This window comes from Pleurodeles waltl, chromosome 7, assembly GCF_031143425.1.
Source record: "Pleurodeles waltl isolate 20211129_DDA chromosome 7, aPleWal1.hap1.20221129, whole genome shotgun sequence".
Lineage (NCBI taxonomy): Eukaryota > Metazoa > Chordata > Amphibia > Caudata > Salamandridae > Pleurodeles > Pleurodeles waltl.
In genome coordinates, this window is record NC_090446.1 from 590016320 (window position 1) to 590036046 (window position 19727).

The window sequence follows — 19727 nt, forward strand, 5'->3', positions numbered from 1 at the left end:
TACAACCCTTTGTAATCGGAAAAACATATGTTTTGCTTCTATTAAGTTTTAGCCCTGATAGTTCAGCAAATCGGTCCAAGGCCTGTAAGGCCCATTGAACGGCAGTGTCCCCGTCATTGAGGTAAATTAGGATATCGTCGGCATAGAGTGAGATGTTGTGTTCAATCCCTCCCCATCTCACCCCTCTGTCTTTACCCTCCATACGGAAATAGGCGGCTAGAGGTTCAATGGCTAGGGCAAACAGTAGTGGCGATAATGGGCATCCCTGCCTGGTGCCCCTATGAATGGTGTAGGGGGTTGAGATAACTTTCCCTGTCTTGAGGGGCTGTGTAGAGCAGGTCTACCCATTTTACCCATTTGTCTCCCATACCCATCATTAGCATTACTACTCTTAGGTAATCCCAACGGATCGAGTCAAAGGCTTTCTCGAAGTCTATAGCCAGCAACATCCCTTTGGGTGGCTTCGCTGTTACTGGCATCTGTAAGATGGCAAAGAGTCGTCGGAGGTTGAGTGATGTATTGCGGTTCGGTACAAACCTGTTTTGGTCCACATGTACCAGAGCTGGTATATGTTGCAGCAGCCGGTTAGCTAGGATTTTGCTGAGGATTTTAAAATCGTTGTTTAACATTGAAAGTGGTCTAAAGTTGGTGACTGAGGCCTCGTTAGACTTTATTTTGGGCAGTGGAATCACTACTGCTTCCCTGAGTGTGTCTGGGAGAAGGCCTCTGTGCAGTGCCTCTGCATAAAGGTCTACCAGCTGTGGGGCCAATAGCTTGGGGTATTTCTTATAAAAGTCCATTGGCAACCCATCAGTCCCTGGTGTTTTGCCTGGGGCCAGCTGTGTGATAGCCTCAAGTACCACTTCCTTCGTAATTGGGCCCCCTAGTGTTTCACCTTCTCCATTGTCTAAGGTCGGGAGCGGGAGTGATTGTAAGAATTCCGTTAGTCTGTCTTTCTCTAATTCGTCTGGTTCCCTATATAGGTGAGTGTAATACTCTTTAAAGGCCTTGTTAATGGGTCCAGGTTTGAATCTGTGGTTTCCTCTCATGTTGCGTACACTCACTATAGGTGTTCCCTCTCCTCCCGTTTTCACCAGCCATGCTAGCATCCTCCCTGATCTACCCTCTTCTGCTTGTACTGTGGCTAAGTGTTTCTGGAAACAGTGGCAGCGTAGCTGTTCCTCGGCGCACGAGTGGGATTTCATCGCCTGTTCGTACTCTTCCTTTTCTTGTGCACTCTTGTGCTCTTTCTTTTCCCAACTATGTATTGCGTCCTCAAGTTTAATTACTTCTTGTTCTAATGTGCGCTTAATCCAGACTGTCTGTCCTATGCTGTAACCCCTCACCTCCACTTTTAGTGCCTCCCATTCTAGGTACCTAGAGGACGCTGACCCTTTGTTTATGTTAATTTGGTCTGCTAGGTGGGATCTAAGAGTTTCTCTTAATGTCTGATCTTCTAGCGCTGTTGGTGAAAGTCTCCAGAGTGGAATGGGGGGCCTATCCCCATCCATTCTCCATCTCACCAGAAGCGGGTTGTGGTCTGATATTGTTCGTCCCAGGTATTCGGTATGAAAGATACCTCTTGCTATCCCAGTAGTACATACCACCCTGTCGATTCTAGTGTGTAATTGGTGTGGTGCAGAGTAAAAGGAGTAATCATTTTCGTTTGGGTGTTGTTCTCGTCAGATATCTACCATTCCCCACGCTTCCACCCACTCTCTTACTTTCTTCGTTGTTTTATGTGTCGCTGCCCCCTGTAGTGGGGGTAAAGAGCGATCCAAGTCTACGTTCATGACACTACTAAAGTCTCCCCCTATTAATAATTCCCCATGTTGTTGGCAGGTGATGCGGCTCGAGAGATGCTGTAAAAAGGGCACTTGATCTTGGTTGGGGGCATAGATGCTTCCCAGCATTATTGGGGTCCCATGTAATCGTCCCTCCACCACTACAAATCTGCCCTCCCGGTCTACTTCTATTGATCTCGCTTCAAATGGCACACCAGCACGGATCCAAATCAGCACCCCCCTGGAGTAAGACGAGTACCCGGTGGCAAACACCTGTCCTCGCCATCTGCGTTTTAACTTTTCTACCTCGTTCGTTGTCAGGTGAGTTTCTTGAAGTATTGCTACATGTATGCCTCTTTGTTTCAAGTGGGCCAATACTTTGTGTCGTTTTGCCGGTGACCCCATTCCCTGTACGTTCCATGTCAGAATGCTATAGTCTGTCATCTGGGTATGTCTGTGAGGGATGCTGGTCCCACCCCCTCCCAATGACCTCTCCTCTCTGGTGTGTGTTCCGGCGACCCACGTGTATATGATATTTTCCGTTTATGCACCTATTGGTTCCAAACTTATGTAACCCCAACTCCCCCGCCCGGGGCCCCTCCCTAACTGTAGGGTGCCCAGAAAAAATGTGCCAACGAGCAACTTAATACAACAAGTCCGTCTAGTTCTCGCCATTCCACTGAATAGGCGAGAAGCCTGTTGGGGGGGCTGGTATATAGTCCATTGGGGCCTTACTTCTGGTCGGTGTGCCCCACCTTGGTGTGCGGCTGCACCACGGTCACCCTAATTCGTCCGCCGTCTTCGGTGTCACTCTCGGTTGGCTCTCTGAGCCGCAGGTGCTCTCCGCAGATGATGCTGCTGTGTCGTCCGATTCATTGTCAATTTTCCTCTTTGGTGAGGTTTCTTTGTTCATTGAAGCCGCTGCCCTTAGGGCCTCTTTTTTACTCAGGTCTTTCTGAGTCTGTGATGGTCCAGCTTGTGAGCGGGGTCTGCGTCTCATCCTCTTGTTCCCCCCTCTGGCTGGGTAGGGGGGAGCATGCCCTGGGCCCTCAGTATGCTTTCCGCCGCTTCCTCGGGCCTCCAGCCATTCCCAAGCTTCCTCTGGACTAGGGAAGAACTTGGTGCTACCGTCGATCATCACCTTCAGTTTGGCAGGGAAGATGAGTGAGTACTGTATTCCCTCTTCTCTCAGTGCTCTCTTTACTGCCATAAAAGAGGCTCTCCTATTTTGAACCTCGAAAGTAAAGTCTGGGAAGAGGGTCACTTCTCCGTTGCCTACTCTGTGAGGGCCCATCTCCCTAGCCCTCTGGAGCAGGATGTCCCTGTCTCTATAATGTAGCAGACGTGCTATCACCACCCTTGGCGGTCGACCTGGTGCCGGCTGTCTCGCAGGGACTCGGTGCGCTCTCTCCAGTGTGAAGAACGGCGTCAGGCAGTCTGGAGCTACTGTCTCCTTCATCCACTTCTCCAGGTATTCCACCATGTTTGTGCCCTCTGTTCCTTCTGGCAGACCCACCACTCGCACATTGTTCCTCCGGCTTCGTCCCTCTGCATCTTCTGCTCTCTGTTCCAGCCTTGTTATTCTCTCCGTCAAGTGCAGTACAGTGGATTCCAAGTCCTTTTGTCTCAGGGTTATATCTGTCAGGATCGTCTCTGTGTCTTTAACCCTGTCTGCCAGCTTTTGATGATCTGCTCGGAGGAGACCCACTTCCACTGCAACCTGACTGATGTCGTGTTGCAGTGTGGTTTTTGTGTCCTCTATTGCTCCTAGGATTTTGTCGAATTTTTCCTGCATCGTGGATTGTGTTGGTTCATGCTTGTCTCCGCCTCTACTACCATCAAGTGCCTGGTGCTCAATTTTTTCCCTCCTCGGCGGCTTTTTGATGTCATCAGCCCTGTTAAATCGGGTTCCAGCTTTGGGTATCACTTGTACCTCGGGCCTCTGTGTGCTTCTACTGCCATCTGCTTTAACCCCCCGGTGTTTCTGTTGGGTGCCGTACACCTCACCTGAGTTGTTTGTGCTTATGTGGTGCTGCACCTCAGTGCGTGGGCTGCGTCACAGGTCCGTTTCGCCCTTTGCCAGGCTCTCCCTGGTTCCTGCCCCCTCGTTCTTTTGCTTGTGGGGTAGTCGTCAACTATCTCCTCATGTCGTTGGCATCTTCGTGCCCCCCACCTCGATCTCAGTGATGTTCGTGGGATCGCCCCCGGCAGACCGGGGTCCTGTACCGCCTCTTTATTGTTTGTTCAACTTCTCCGCTTCCCTCCCATGTGCGATCGCTGCTTCTCTGGCCGCGGGCCTTTGGGGCGTCCTCTCAGTTCCTAATTCTTTCTGCTCCCACTTTTGCTGTCCTTTCTTCGATTGTGTTCTTAGGTGCTCCCCCCTTCCAGGGCCTTGGCTGGGGCTTCGCTCACCTGGGTTGCTGTGTTGTGCGGAGTAAGTTCTTCAGCATCGGCTCCTTCCCCGCCTGGGCTTCCTCTGTGTCGGTCCCCCTCTCTCCTCTTCAGGAGGGCCTCAGCTGGTGGGCGGCGTCCACCCCCGTGTCACCGTGTTTTATCTTCCGGGCCCAGGCCCGTTACTTGCAGAGGGTTGGGCCGTTGCTCCCCGCCAGGTCCTGTGCCCCGAATCCTGGCGATTTGCTGCGCCTCGGGGGGGGAGAGCCGACAGCGTCCCCCACGCTCAAGGGCAGGCCCTCTCCCTCCGCTCCACCTGTTATGGCCACAGTAGTCGGGCGTCACACCGTCCGTTCGACCAAGCAAGGGTAGTCGTCACCCGGTCTGCTCGATCACCCAGGGGGGGTTGGGGGGGGTGCTAGCGTTCCACTCGCCTTATATGTCCGCGCCTCCTCTGTTCAGGCGTTCGAGCCCTGCCGTCCGGCGTCTCCGTCTACTCGAGCTCCCGGCTCGCTCGGTAGGCCCCAGGTGCGGCAGGGTTTCTGGCTCCCGGTCACCTCAAGTCAAGCAGCTCTTCCTCGCGCGACACCGCTATCTCTAGCGGCGGATCAGCACTTCCCAGGTGCCGACTTCACTCTGGCGGGGCTCCATTCTTGCGGATAATTGCAAGGCCCTGTCGGAGCACACAGACTACGCGTCCGACATCTTGGCTTCCCCAGCCACGCCCCCAGGTTACAAGATGTATCTTCTTCATCTTTTATACTGTTTCCTTTATAGGGTCCTTGTCTTTTCCCCAGGATTTTCCCCTCTTCTGTGGTATTCTCCTCTCTTGCAGGGCTCCCAAGAAGCGCATGTGAGGGAAAAAACAAGAGATGTAGCGGTAAGTTCCCGCTCTCTTTTGGCCATTTTTAATTTCTTTTCCTACACCATTTTCCTCTTTTCCTGTCGTATCGTATGTCTCTCTCGCTCTCTCGTTCTCTTTCTTTCTCTTTCCCTCTCCCTCGTTCTCTCTCCCTCTCTCTCTCTCTCTCTGCTCCTATTGTAAGTAGTTTTGTCTCTCTTTCGTTTTCCCGTTGTCTCTTCTTTATATAGTAGTCTCTTCCTCTACTGTCTCTTCACTGTTTTCCTTTTCTGTACTTTCTCTTGTACTTATAGCTCCTTCTTGCTCTTTCTCTGTTGTTGCCTGCGTTGTTCTCCTCTGTCTACTTTCCTCCACGTTGTCTTTATTATGATGTTCTTTCCTGTAGCCTTATCTTACTCCTAGGTCTCCTCCTAATTTGGACTCTTGTCTGCTGCAGTGTTGTGGATACCTATTATTGTCTTCTTCTTTCTCTTTCCTCCACCACCCGCTCCCCCTTGCCCTTTATTCCTTCCCTTCTTTTCACCTCCACCCTCTCCCCCTTGTTCCTTCTTATCCCTACACCTCCTGTGCTCCCCTGACCCTCTTGTGCCCTTGTTCTCGGTGATTGGCACGCACCTGAGTGTGCCACGCTTCTCCAGAAGCGTGGCTGGGGTGTTCTTGTTACGCCTCCGGGGACGCCGAGCTCTCTGTTCCGCGTCCCACCTCCTCCTCGTCTTCCTCGTCGTCTCCGTCAGCGCCGCTCTCCCCTGCTCCTCTGTTACGCACGCCTTCTCTTCCAGACGCCGGCTTTTCTTACAGTCGGGATCCCGCGGTTCCTGGTGCTGGCCCCGCCTTCCGTGACCGAAGGGACCGCTGATTGGTTCCTTTGTAAGGAACCTCCGGAGCACTTGGGGCAGCGTCAGCACCCTTCAGGTCTGTGTACGGGTTGCCTCCGTTTGGCCCGTCACAATGCCCTAAATGCAGACTGGAGCACAAGCATCTGGTCCACTCTAACCAGCAAGCTCTGGTAATGGCAATCAATTCAGCCACTTGTGCTGAAGTTACATTACATTACACAGGTATGATGCTTCCTTAATACATGCCAATGTACAAAATGCGTATGATGCTTGTAAACTTCCTTGTTTTAATAAAGCAAATGTCCTGTGGGACTCGTTTATCATGGGAACCTAATATGTGTATGAGAGACCCTGAATTGTTTAAACTTGTCTTCAAATCCTAAGTTAATTACAAAACCCAACAAAGCACAGGACACATTTAGTTTCCATCTGAAATCCATTGCCTCCAATAATGTTTAACAAACAATGAAGTAAATGATCACAGAGCAGGCCACGCAGTGCTAAATAGTGAATATATTTACAACATGCATCAATAAAGACAGTGTACAGTTCCACATTGTCTACATTAATTGATACAATCATTACAAGGTTAAATAAATCATTTTGACATCCATTGAAGTTAATTTCCCTAGCAACCAAAAGACATGGTTCGTCAATGTTTCAACCACAAATGAATTGTAGAATCCCATCTGGACAGCTGTCCTCCATTTCTTATTAGGTTGCAAATAACCATTATTGGTAAGTTACATGGGCTCCCCCAAACTTCTTTTAGAATACCCTACTGCATCTTTTCAATCACAGATGTATTCCCTTCCTCATCTTCACAAGAAAGCCTATATTGGGGAATGCATGGACACAAAGCATCTGGCTTTATAGAGACCTGCACTGGCTTTGCACTTTTGATAAGCCCAACATCTTTTCCAGTAAAATTCAAAAACTCCCTTCTCGCTGTATGTCTTAAATCTGAAGATGAGGTCTCATCTGTGAGAATCAGGAGTATACCATTTCTCACTTCTTGTGGTTACATCTTGAAGTCAAAATCAGGATCCTTTATTTGAAAATAGACCCCATCTGTTGTACAATAAATTACACAAATAAATTTCATGACCCAACAGATTTACTGGCCTACTTTCACCAATTTATTGCTGAACCTATTTTTACTGCAACATTTGCTGACAACTTGGTAAATACTTGTTTACTTGAAATGCCTACTACTTGGACTTGTTTTCCCTATAGGGATAGGTTAGTATCTTCCACCAGTCTAAATGTGGATCGGGTAGCACCAATATCAACCAAAAACGTCATTGGCATCGTGCTCGCCGTGATGATGTCGCCTTCATATAAAGGCGCCACCCCGGCGCGCTGACATCAGTTTCTTTTCACGACTTTCCACGCCAGTAGTGCGAGCCATGAAGAACACTGGGAGTGGTGCGCCAAACCTAGGGTCCTCAAGGGAAAGTTCCTGTCCCCAGAAATCAATTTGCAGTGCGGGGAGGATGGGCGGGTCGGTAAGGAATCTGCAACTAGAATATGTCTCTACCAGATATTTCGTTACCGAAGGCAAGTAACTTGTACATCTGATAGAGATTTCTAGTTGCAGATTCCTTACCTTTGAATAGAAACCCGAGCAATACCATCCCCGGTGGTGGGCCTGCAAACTAAAGCCCATATTTATACTTTTTTAGTCACACATTTGCGCCACTTTTTAACGCAAAAGTGGCGCAGACTTACAAAATACATTGTATTTTGTAAGTTTACGCAGCTTTTGCGTTAAAAAGCGGCGCAAATGCAGCACAAAAAAAATATAAATGTGGGCCTAAGATCACACCAAAAAGTCCTGCAGGACCGAATGGCCAAAGTAGCCGTCCCTTCGGACCTGATTGTCCAGGCAGTAGTGCCTGGTAAAAGTCTGCAGAGATGCCCATGTTGCTGCCTGACAAATATCCAGGCCTGGAACGCCCGTTCTAGCGCTGTGGTAGTAGCAGTAGCTTTGGTGGAGTGAGCTCGCAAACCTTCAGGAGGTTGCTTTTTAACCAGAGCGTAGCACATTTTGATGCACAGGAGTACCCATCTTAAAATGGTCCTCTTCTGCACTGCCTTCCCCTTCTTTGCAGCCATATATCCCACAAAGAGTTTATCGTCCACCCGGAAGTCTTTGGTACGATCAAGATACAACATCAACACTCTTTTTGGGTCCAGACGGTGGAGTCTCTCCTCCTCATGAGAGGGATGTGGGGGTGCATAAAAGGTAGGCAAGGTAACGGACTGTCTGACATGGAAGGGTGGCACCACTTTAGGTAGAAAAGAGGCCCTAGTGCGAAGCACCACTTTGTCAGGATGTATGGCAAGAAAAGATGGCTTAGATGACAGAGCCTGGAGTTCACTAACTCTGCGGGCAGAAGTAATGGCAACCAGAAAGACAGTTTTCATAGTTAAGAGCCTTTGAGGACAGTTTTGAAGCAGTTCAAACGGGGTACACATAAGGTAAGTTAAGACCAGGTTGAGATCCCATTGGGGCATGATGAATGGGATAGGAAGAAATAGATGTGTGAGGCCTTTAAGAAACCTCCCAACTACGGGAGATTTAAATAAGGAAGGCTGATCAGGTAACCTTAAGAAAGCAGTGATAGCAGAAAGATATCCCTTATGAGTGCCCAAGGTGGAACCCTGCTGGGCAAGGGAAAAAATAAAGAGAAGAACTTGAGAGAGAGGAGCAGATATACGATCAACAGAATTGTCAATTTACCATGCCACAAATTTCTTCCAATGACAGGCGCATACAGTTTTGGTTAGGGGACGCCTGGCTGCCAAGATAACGTCACAGACTCCGGGTGGCAAATCGAAAGGTGTTAACTGTCGCCGATCAATGTCCACACAAGAAGCCAAAGAGTTGACAGGTTCAGGTGGAGGACCTTCCCCTGCTGCTGTGACAGAAGATCCTCCTGAAGAGGTAGTCTGATCGGAGGAGCTATGGCCATGTTCAAAACCTCGGGATACCAGACTCTTTGTGCCCAGTCAGAAGCCACCAGTATAACTTGGGCCCAGTCTTGTCTGGTCTTCTTCAGAACTCTGTGCAGAAGTGGTATTGGCGGGAAGGCGTATAGGAGGCCTGAGTTCCACTCGCGATGAAAAGCGTTGCCGAACGAGTGCCACCTTGAAAACTCCAACACGCAAAACAGCTGACATTGCGCGTTCTCCACGGAGGCGAACAAGTCTAACCAAGGTTCTCCCCACTGCAGGAAGAGACCTTGCGCCGCCTCCAGATGGAGATGCGATTCGTGGTCGACCATACATCGTCGACTGAGTTCGTCTGCTCTGGCATTCAAGGAGCCTGCCAGGTGTTGAACCACCAGGGAAATGCCCTGATGTTCCAGCCAAGTCCAGAGACGAAGGGCCTCTTGACAGAGTCCACGACCCCACTCCGCCTTGTTTGTTGCAATACCACAGGGCGGTGGTGTTGTGTAAGGAAATGCCTCCTTGGCATGGTTACCCCCTAACTTTTTGCCTTTGCTGATGCTAAGTTATGATTTGAAAGTGTGCTGGGACCCTGCTAACCAGGCCCCAGCACCAGTGTTCTTTCCCTAAACTGTACCTTTGTCTCCACAATTGGCACAACCCTGGCATTCAGGTAAGTCCCTTGTAACTGGTACCCCTGGTACCAAGGGCCCTGATTCCAGGGAAGGTCTCTAAGGGCTGCAGCATGTCTTATGCCACCCTAGGGACCCCTCACTCAGCACATGCACACTGCCTCACAGCTTGTGTGTGCTGGTGGGGAGAAAATGACTAAGTCAACATGGCACTCCCCTCAGAGTACCATGCCAACCCCACACTGCCTGTGGCATAAGTAAGTCACCCCTTTAGCAGACCTTACAGCCCTAAGGCAGGATGCACTATACCACAGGTGAGGGCATATGTGGATGAGCACTGTGCCCCTACAGTGTCAAAGCAAAACCTTAGACATTGTAAGTACAGGGTAGCCATAAGAGTATATGGTCTGGAAGTTTGTCAAACACGAACTCCACAGTTCCATAATGGCTACACTGAGAACTGGGAAGTTTGGTATCAAACGTCTCAGCACAATAAATAGACACTGACGCCAGTGTGCAATTTATTGTAAAATACACCCAGAGGGCATCTTAGAGATGCCCCCTGAATACATACTGACTTCTAGCGTAGGCTGACCAGTTCCTGCCAGCCTGTCACACAGCAGACATGTTGCTGGCCACATGGGGAGAGTGCCTTTGTCACTCTGTGGCCAGGAACAGAGCCTGAACTGGGTGGAGGTGCTTCTTACCTCCCACGGCAGGAACTGTAACACCTGGTGGTGAGCCTCAAAGGCTCAACCCTTTTGTTACAGCGCCCCAGGGCATCCCAGCTAGTGGAGATGCCCGCCCCTCCGGCCACTGCCCCCACTTTTGGCGGCAAGGCTGGAGGAGATAATGAGAAAAACAAGGAGGAGTCACCCACCAGTCAGGACAGCCCCTAAGGTGTCCTGAGCTGAAGTGACCCCTGCCTTGAGAAATCCTCCATCTTGAGTTTGGAGGATTCCCCCAATAGGATTAGGGATGTGCCCCCTCCCCACAGGGAGGAGGCCCAAAGAGGGTGTAGCCACCCTCAAGGACAGTAGCCACTGGCTACTGTCCTCCTAGACCTAAACACACCCCTAAATTCAGTATTTAGGGGCACCCCAGAACCTAGGAAACTAGGTTCCTGCAACCTGAAGAAACAAGAAGGACTGCTGACCTACAAGCCTGCAGAAAAGGAGGAAGACAACAACTGCTTTGGCCCCAGCCCTAACGGCCTGTCTCCAATTTCGAAAACCTGCTCCAGCTACGCATCCGACAGGGACCAGCAACCTCTGAAGCCTCAGAGAACTGCCCTGGACTAAAGGACCAAGAAACTCCAGTGAACAGTGGCCCTGTTCAAAACCAGCTACATCTTTGCAACAAAGAAGTAACTTTCAAAGACTGCACGTTTCCCGCCAGAAGTGTGAGACTTCACACTCTGCACCCGACACCCTCGGGTCAACCTGCAGAAAACAAACACCACAGGGAGGACTCCCCGGCGACTGTGATGGCCTCCCAACGTGGGAGGGGTGCCCGTTGCACCATGACCCCACTGATGTTCCGGATCCTGGCGGTGGGTTATCCGGAGTTGGATGGGCGCTTGAGGGTATCACAGCAGCCACAAGGGGGTGAGTACACTATTATTCTGCTGACTTTGCGCGCATTACAAGGTGTCTGGGCGGGGGAGGTGGGCAGTGGGTTCCCCTAGGCCAGGGCGAGCTTTGTAGGCAAGGTCCCTTGTGAGGCAGGCTCTGTGGCACCCCAACCCCACTAGTGGTTAGTGCCTTCTACACCTAGTCAGGCTCCTGTGACTTCCATGTGTGAAGCATTCGGGCTTAGGCCTTTTACCCCATGGGCATGTGATTAATCTAGGAACTATAAGTGCATGGCGTAGTGCAGAGGGCTGCTGTGTCTGTAGTGTCCGCCAACGGTAGTGGTGTTGCATGCACTAAACATGTCTTTCTTCTGTCTTCCGCCCCCCTTTTTGTGGTCTCCCTGTTCTTGTGTGCAAAAGCATCAACAGGCGGAGGAGCATTGGCACTGGAACAGGAGGGAGCTGCATCCCACTTGGCCCTGGAGGGCAAAACAACGGAGTCTGAAGCCACCAATGGGACGGAGGGCGAGGGGAGCTCCACGGCGGGGACAGGAGCAGACAGCAGTTACAACGGCTCCTCCTCTGATGGGAGCTCCCTTGCGGTGGTGGGCCCCTCTGTGCCCCCCGCATCAACAGGTACAGCCGCCACCCTCCCTACCAGCACAACCCTCCCAGCAGCCCCTCAGCGTGTGTCCCGTGCCCGCTCACCCAGGAGGGTGGGCATCTCCTTCGCCCCAGGCACCTCAGCCCCTGCCCCAGTCAGCCCTGCTGCCCTCAGTGAGGAGGCTATTGACCTCCTGAGATCCCTCACTGTTGGGCAGTCTACCATTCTGAATGCCATCCAGGGTGTTGAGAGGCATTTGCAACAAACAAATGCATACCTGGAGGGCATTCATTCTGGCCAGGCAGCCCAACAGAGAGCATTTCAGGCTCTGGCCTCAGCACTGATGGCAGCCATTGTCACTGTGTCCAGCCTCCCCCCTCCAACTTCCTCCACCCAGACCCAATCCCCTGTACCTCAGCCTATCCCAAGCACACCATCAGACCAGCATGCACACACATCAACACACAAGGGTGGCTCAGGCAAACATAAGCATCACACATCCCACAGGCACCATACCCATGCACACATACCAACATCCACTGCCTCCACTGTGTCCCCCTCCTCCACGTCTCCCTCCTCCCTCCCAGTCTCATCTCCACTCACACCTGCATGCACTACATCCTCAGCCACTACCTCCATCACCAGCACGCCCATCACCACACACAGCTCACGTGCACTCACCACCCCCACTACCATTCACACATCCCCAGTGTCCTCTCCCAGTGTGTCTGTGAGCCCTCCTCCCAAAGTACACAAACGCAGGCACACACCCACCCAACTGCCATCCACCTCACAACAGCCTCCGGCCCATGCACCTTCACCCAAATTCAGCAGACGTACACCTCCTACAACCACTACCTCCACTCCCAAACCCCCTCCATCTACCCATCCCAGTGTGTCTAAAAAACTTTTCCTGGCTAATATTGACCTCTTCCCTACACCTCCCCCCCCTCGTCCTTCCCCTAGGGCCAGGCTTTCCAGGTCACAGCCTAGCACCTCAGCCACCACATCCCCAGGCACAGTGGTGCTAGCATCTGCGGGGTCATGGAGTGCGCCAACCATCAGGGCTACCAGTGTGCCACGGAGCGAGGGCAAGGACATTCCGCCACCTGCCAAAGTGCCCACATCACGGAGGGAGAAGCCAAAAACACCTGCCACCAAGGGGTCAGGGAAAACAAAAGGGCATAGTGGCAAGACAGCTGCGCCAACATCAAAGGTGGGGAAGGGCCAGAAACTGAAGGGCAGGTCAGGAGAGGGCATGGTGGCACTGACTGAGGGACCAGTGTCACACCTTCTGTCCACGTCGACGCCAACCTGTACGGCGGAGAAGACCACCACCTGCACTGCCACAGAGGCCGCAGCCACCTGCACTGCCACAGAGCCCGCCACCAGCACCACCGCCACAGAGCCCGCTGCCAGCACCACTGCCACAGACCCCGCAGTCAGCACAGCCTCCACAGAGCCCACCGCAACAGAGCCCGCTGCCAGCACCACTGCCACAGACCCCACAGCCGGCACAGCCGCCACAGAGCCCGCCGCCAGGACCACCGCCACAGAGCCCACCGCCAGCAACGCTCCCAGAAGCCGTGCAGCTAGTACAGCCGCACAGAGCCCGCCGCCAGCACTGCTGCCACAGACCCCGTCATCAGCACCGCTGCCACAGAGCCGCCGCCAGCACCGCTGCCAAGAGCTCGCCGCCAGCACCGCTGCCACAGACCCCGCAGCCAGCACAGCCGCCACGGAGGCCGCCACCAGCACCGCCACGACTGACACCACTGCAAGCACTGCTGCGACTGACACCGCCGCAAGCATCGCCAGCGGCCCAGCAACATCCTGAGCCAGTGGCACCACCGCAGACATGGCTGCCATCCCCAGTGGTCTGTTGTCTGAGGTTGGTGGTGAGTTCCAGGAGCCTGGGCAGCTTCCATGAAGCATCACTGTCATCACAGTTGACACCTGCATATGGAATGCGAAGCTACAGCAGTGTGGGGTATGTCTCTGCCTCCATGGCGTATCAACCTACCTGTACCTCGACAATCTCGTGGCACACACACCCAGGCGAGTGTATTGTTGCGGCCACAATGCACATAGAGCACTCTGGGCACAAAGCCCCCTCCAGAACCAGTGGAGAAAGACATCCACTACCTCAGTCCTTGGCAGGATGAAGCACTCTGGGGACCAAGCCCCCTCCAGAACCAGTGGAGAAAGGCATCCACTACCTCAGTCCTTGGCAGGATGAAGCACTCTGGGCACCAAGCCCCCTCCAGAACCAGTGGAGACTGTTATCCACTTGAGAGACTGTGGCTTTGCACTCCCCAGGATAAAGCAGTGGACAACCCACCCACTGGAGAGACTTGAGAGACTGTGGCTTTGCACTCCCCAGGATAAAGCAGTGGGCAAACCACCCACTGGAGAGACTTGAGAGACTGTGGCTTTGCATTCCCTAGGATACATCAATGGGCATGGAGCCCCCTCATGGAGCAGTGGCGTCGTGAGTTCATCAGGCTGAGGTGCCCCCCTTCCCCTCCCCCTAAGGTGCTTGCATAATTTCTGGGTGATTCCCCTCCACTGTTCTCTCCGTTTGGAGTCAGGTATCTAGTGTGGGCCTCGCCCATGCATTTTAGGCCCAGTGGTCCACGGACAATGATTGGTGCACTATCCGGACTTGTGTAGTTGGTGTACATAATTGTATATACTGGATTTTGAGTTTTGACTGATGGATTTCTTTTTTATTACAATCGTTCAAATCATTTCCTTTTGTCCTTGCGTTATTCAAGAGGGGGTGTGTGTGTAATGTAGCAGCATGTATTTGTGTGTATGGTGTTGTGGGTGAGGATGGGGGTGTTGCGTGTTACGTGTGTGTGTGTCACTTTCTTTTCTCTCCCCCCTCCCCCTCCCCTATGTTGTAGGTGCAGTACTCACCGTGGTCGTCGCCGCCGTCGTTGGAGCTCCTGATAGAGGAGCAGGAAGACCATCGTCGGCAGGATCTGCAGTTCGGGCTCCATGGCGTCCTGGTTCCTCGTGGGGTGTGGAGAGGTGAGAGTTTTCCCTTCTGTGTACTGTTTCTGCCGTGTTTTTATTCGCACTGGTTCCGCCCGAGAAAGGGTGGCGGATAGCCGTGTTGTGATAGGGTGGGCGGTACATTGTGTTCCGCCTGTCTGTTGGCGGTGTCCGCCGCGCTGTTTGTTTGTACCGCCGTGGCGGTCGGAGTGTTAAAGTGTCTGTCTATGTTGGCGGTTTCCGCCACGGTTGTAATCCCTTTTTTTTTCAGCCGGGCTGTTTTCGGTATTACCGCCGCTTTAACACCGACCGCCAGGGTTGTAATGATGGCCAATGTGCACATTTACCTTGGAAGTGTTGTCAACTCATGGCATCAACTAATTAGCAATAAAGTGAAGTTCAGACAGACACAGGCACAGAATGATATTTACTTTAATCTCACCTGAGTGAACGCTGAAAGTCAATCATGTGATATTAGTTTACTAACCGCCTGGTGGGCTCATTGCTCCCCTTCTCTGGTGTGGATGACGAATCAGAAATGGAGTGGACAACAGAGTCCCTAGATTAGGCGAGAACGGAGGTGCCAACTACAGCTGCGACCCTCACTCCTTCAGCCACCAGCTGCGTAGAGCTCCATCCAGAATGCAGACACGGAATTACACCATGGGGTGCATTTATACAGATAACTGAGCCAACTGCTCCACATATTTGTGGCCCAACATGAGTCCTAACTCCTGAGTGATGTCTTGGGCTCTGGTAGGGCAGGCAACAGTCACTGCATCATTGATAGATATTCCTGGCTCATACATTATGGCGCGCTCCAGTTTTGACAGCACAGCAACAATCAGGAGATGCAGAGAACGGCGCTGGTGGGTCGAGGGAGACAATTTGTCCTTCTTACCATCCATAGGAGATATCAACGTTCCACTCCAATTAATTAAGGCGGGTCAATAGGCAGGAAAGAAAGAATCCTCAATTTTAACACTCAATTAAGATTATTAAGAAAAACCTGCACAGCAATGCTTTTCAGTTCTCAATATTTGTAGGTATATTCAAATAACAGTATAATTACAGAAAGCAAAAGTCATTAGATTCAAGGGAATTAGCATAAACCTAAAAATGTAATACATGAAAAGTAAAGCAACATGCTTGAAACAACCTGGGGCACCAGGGCAGTTAGGGATTACTGGGTTCCAATTTGCAGAAATTGGAGTTGCTCAAAAGTAATATAATATACACACATGAAAAATAAACTACGCATAAAACTAAGAGACACAGCCAAAACTGAACTCTCTACAACGCTTTAGGCCAGAGTTCTGGCACCACATAGCATTAGAGCGCTTAAACGCTCACCACTATAAAAGCACAGTTAACACTGTATAGACCATGTTGCACAGCGCTACTCTTCAAAGTTAAAGCAATGGTACCAATACTTGCTATACAGTGTTAGGGTTTCAGCAGTTAATATGAAGTAAAATGTTCCTGGTCCACCCATGGTCCCACTACCCAAAGCAACAGAACTGCCCAATGCTCCTTGGTGAGGAAATCGATTTGGTGGTTTATAGGATGTGGATAGGGGAGTCTGGTGTCTTGGCACAGTTACTGGAGTCCAGCTTGTCTAGTAGCCACCAGGCTAGCTGTAGGAGGGTAGCAGCTGGGCAGGGTGCCAGTCAACCTTGATACCCTCAGGTGACACAAAAGAGGTGGGGACCTGTACCTAACTCACGGGAAACAGTCTAGATTTTCTAATAGCAGGGCATGCACATGGACGGTGCTACTTGTTACCAGTGCAAGACAAACAAGGACAAAGCTGGATACTATGGAAGTACTTGGGCATGGTTAAAATGTTAAGTTCATCAACAGGGCACTTTTCCCCCAGCTACAGATGGTAACTGGAAGCATTAACAGACTCCCACTGCACAGGGGATGGGTCAGGGACAAAGCAGTCTCAGCTTCAGTGACAACATGGAGCTTCCGCAGTCTCCATCGATGTTGATGTGCAACAAGTTTCCTTGTCTTGAGTAGCAGTAGGAGCTTCCACAGCCTCAAACAACTGTCCCTGCTCCGATGCCCACCCTACAAGCTGCAGCTAGCTCCTTCCATCATACTGGCAAACTCCTTTCACTAGTAGATGGTCACAGATACACCTTCTCAAGTTCAGAATAGAAATCCAATACCTGGACTCTACTCCTTAATCTCAGCTTTTCCAGAGACCTCTTGTCTTGTCACAAAAGAGAACAACCCTGAACAACTAACTAGCCCTGAGTGAAAGGCTAAACCAGTGTCTGCTACTTTTGCTTCCTAAGTGCCCCTCCAATCCAGGGGCATAATTCCTGCATGTTGACTGTATGATCATTCCGTGACCAGTCCAAGTGAGGTAGGCTCTCCCAGTCTCTTACTTAGTACCTCTCTGCCATATCCCTCAGACAGAAGTTTTTGTTTTAATTAACTCCAAGATCAGAAGGCCCACAAATGGAGACCCAGGCCATCACACAGCAGAAAGGGAAGGGGTGGTCCCAGCAGAGCGAGTCATAGCTAATTACAGATAAGAGCTGGTGCCTACCCCAACCCACCAAGCTTCTACTAAGAATAGAGAGGGGCATGGGGGAGCTGGAATGTTCAACAGAGCGGACCAGCTCAGCTCACATTAAACACAATGGCTTACCATCCTCACCCAGTGAATCCACTGGCTCTTTATACACACATCACACATATCACAGAGGCAAAAACAACTCCAAGAAGGGAGACTGTACAGACTTTTTAAAAAGAGAGCTAGTAGGCAGCCGTTCTAAAGGATACAGATACCCCAGAGTATAGATTCATGCTGCCATCATTGTGAGTCTGCCATAACCTGAATAGAAAGGGCAGGAGCCACTCTCTGTAAAAGAGGGGTGCACTATATTATTGCCACCTCAACCTCAAAGCCAAATTCTGGTGTTTCTATGCATGTAAACAGGAAGACCTTGAGTGGACATGCATGATTGTCATGTTCACTGAGACTAAGAAAGCCTACAGTTCTTTCAAGTAACTTGCCAGGCGATCAACGCAGGGAAGCACACACTTCAGGGCCATGCAGGAAACTTTCCATCCCAACAGTACTTTTACAAAATTAAGCAAGCCATTACACATCTGACAATTAAAGAATAGTAAATATGCCTGTGGTTGGCCGGGTTCAAGTACGACACGAAGAGCGATGATTGTTTCGGTTGTGCTTTATTAGATAATACTGTGGAGGTTACAAGATGTATCTTTTTTTTTTGTTTGTTAAATATTTGTATTAACATTTGCCATTTACAGGTTGCATTCTTTACTACATGTACATATTCAGACATTATTTGTGCTTCTACATCATTATTCTTTTTTTTTTGTTTTTTTCTTTTCCACATGCGTCATTGTCATTTGTTTCCTATATATTCAATGTCTTATTCTGCATTCGGTTTAGTGAGGTGTAGTCATTGATTGGTCCTTACTATTATCCTGCCGGCTTACCTAAACTTAAACATGAACTTAAACTTTCTGGTGCCATTTTCCAAAATGTCTTTTTATGTGGGTGCGGTTTGGAGCATTGTCCTATTCCATCCTGCTCTTGATTAGTTCTTACCCCTTCTATTGACATGTTGGGTCATTTACTATTCATTAGTCCCCCAGTTCCTCACATCATTCTTTATTGCTAATGTGCAGTTTATTGCTTCTTGTGAGTCCTATATAGTTTCGTCTCTCTCTCCTTGGTGTGACGGCTCTATCGGTGTGTGTTTCTTGCTATGTCTCACTTCACTTGCCAGTTGCTAGTCTGAGCCTTCTGTGTCCGTGCCTTCATGCATTACTTCGCTTCTCCAATTTGACAATATCTCTTCCCAGGCCTGAGCTATTGGCGTTTGGCGCAACCCTCTTGCTTCCTCGCTCTTCAGGGCCTGTAATTCCGCCCTCGCCCACCTCTCTACATCCCACCTCCACTCGGTTACTACTGGGGCCTTGATGGATTTCCAGCCTACTGCTATTAGTCGCCTATATAGTGCTAGTGCAGTATCTATGTAACGCTCCTGCACCTTCCCAATTTTGAGGCATTGTTTCAGGCCTACCAAGCATATTGCCGAGGTCTGTGGTATTGGGCATCCCATCAGCTTCTCTAGGTCGTTTGTCACCAGCCCCCATCCAGTTTGGATCTCTGGGCACTGCCATACCATATGGTCTAGGTCGGCACTCACCACACCGCATTCCGCCGGGGTGCCCCCACATATACGGGTTAAGCGCTGTGGAGTGAGATATGTCCTATGAATGTAGTTATACTGGTTATATCTCAAACGGGTATTTCTCGACACTTTCTTTGGGTATGCAAGTATTTTCCTCCACTCCCCGTCTGTGAGGTCTTTTCCGAGTGTTCTTTCCCATTTATCTCTCAATGATCTCAATTGGTCTAGTGTGCCTTCATTTTGTGTTTTTTATAGTTTGGTGATTTGGTGGGCGTCTGTCCCTATTGTCAGTAGTTGGTGTAACATGCAGTGCGTGGCAGGTTCTTCGTTAACCGTTTCCCAGTGTTCTTGTATAATATGGGTTAGTCTTTGGTGCACCAGAAACTGACCTCTGGGAACCCCTTTTTTTTCTACTATCTCGGCGACTGAGCTCAGTACCCCCTCCTCAAATAGGTCTCCTATCGTCCCTATTCCAGCCCTCGTCCAGGGCCCTAGGTCTGTGTCCATCCATTTCCCATCAGTTGTCTCTGCCTTCAGCACATGTAGTGGTAATGCCGGGGAGTAGGGTTTACCTATTCCTATCCTCTTTGAACATCTCTTCCAACACATCAATGCTACTTTCGTCAACATGCTTTTTTCTTGTGACTTCAACTTTCGTCCTATCATTTCCGACATGATCTCTTCCGTGCTTAACACTCTGTTCCCCGTGTGTCTGTCTAGCTTGCCCTCCCCTGCATTCCATCTGGCTGACCACTGTAATTGACAAGCTAAATAATATAACTCAAAGTCTGGAACTCCCAGTCCTCCCTCAGTAGTTGGTCTACATAACGTAGATAGTGCTGTGCGACTTCGGCCTCCGTCCCAGACTAGCTCTCTGAGTAGTGAGTTTAGTTCGCTAAA